This window comes from Sitophilus oryzae, unplaced genomic scaffold, assembly GCF_002938485.1.
Source record: "Sitophilus oryzae breed Bouriz unplaced genomic scaffold, Soryzae_2.0 scaffold_1614_pilon_pilon, whole genome shotgun sequence".
Taxonomy (NCBI): domain Eukaryota; kingdom Metazoa; phylum Arthropoda; class Insecta; order Coleoptera; family Curculionidae; genus Sitophilus; species Sitophilus oryzae.
Genome location: NW_022146297.1, coordinates 898,725 through 899,803, shown reverse-complemented (window position 1 = coordinate 899,803; position 1,079 = coordinate 898,725).

Below are 1,079 nucleotides of genomic sequence, written 5' to 3'. Positions count from 1 at the left end.
GAAATAAGATACAACAAAGTCCAACAGAGTGCTTGATGAATTAGTATGCTAATAAACCAATTGCTTGGAGGGAAAAGAGGAGAAAAAAATGACTAAACGAGGTCTACCAAATCGTAGCGATATACCAGTGTTTCTATTTTAGTATGTTGTTATGCTAGGTACTTATATTTTTAATACATTTTGATACAAATTCTGTTCTTTTACAGTGTTTTCTTACTTCTGGTTTCTGCAGTGTAAATAATTATTATTATTGTGTTATTTGCGCTATTGCGTTCCATGATATAAAGAAATATAAGAATTTTATTTTTTAACCACTTAATCCATTTTATGGAAGAAAAATGGTACATTTAATACAAAACAAAAATGGAACAATTTTAAGGCTACTTCTCTTGAACTTACGATCGAGATACTTTTGGAAAATACAAAGTTTTGCATTCCTAATTTTCGTTCTAAAAAAATATTATTGGTACCATTGAATAAATATTTCTTAAAAAGAACGAAAAGTTAGGCCATCAAAACTTTTATTATTTCCTAAATTCGTTCATAAGAAGTAGTTTTATCTAGCACAAGATGTATATTCGAAGCGTGTATACATACGTATACACGCGGTAGTCATAACTGCAATGTGTAAATATACTTTAAACGTAATACACAAGCACTGTGTATCCTACGGCACACTGTGTATCCCTTACTTTGTGTATACGTAAATGCTATACTGTGGCTACATTGTGAGACGGACGTTTAACCTTTGTGCATACGTGTTGAACTACAATGTGTAAAAGTAGCATATTTACATTGGGGGAATTGTGTCACCCTGTGTCGACATCTAATAATGTAAACACATCGTAAATGTGATTTGATGTGCTGTATGGGGTTGTATAAGAATTATTATAGTACCGTATGATCGAAAAAAATGGCGTCTAGAAGACTTGGAAATGAACATCGATAACATTCTCCATATAATTTTACATACGAAATGACAGCGAGCTTCAATTCATAGCCATCGCTAACACCGTTTTTTTTCGATCATGTTGTATACTTTAACATAACATTAAAAATTATGCATTTTTTGTGTTTTT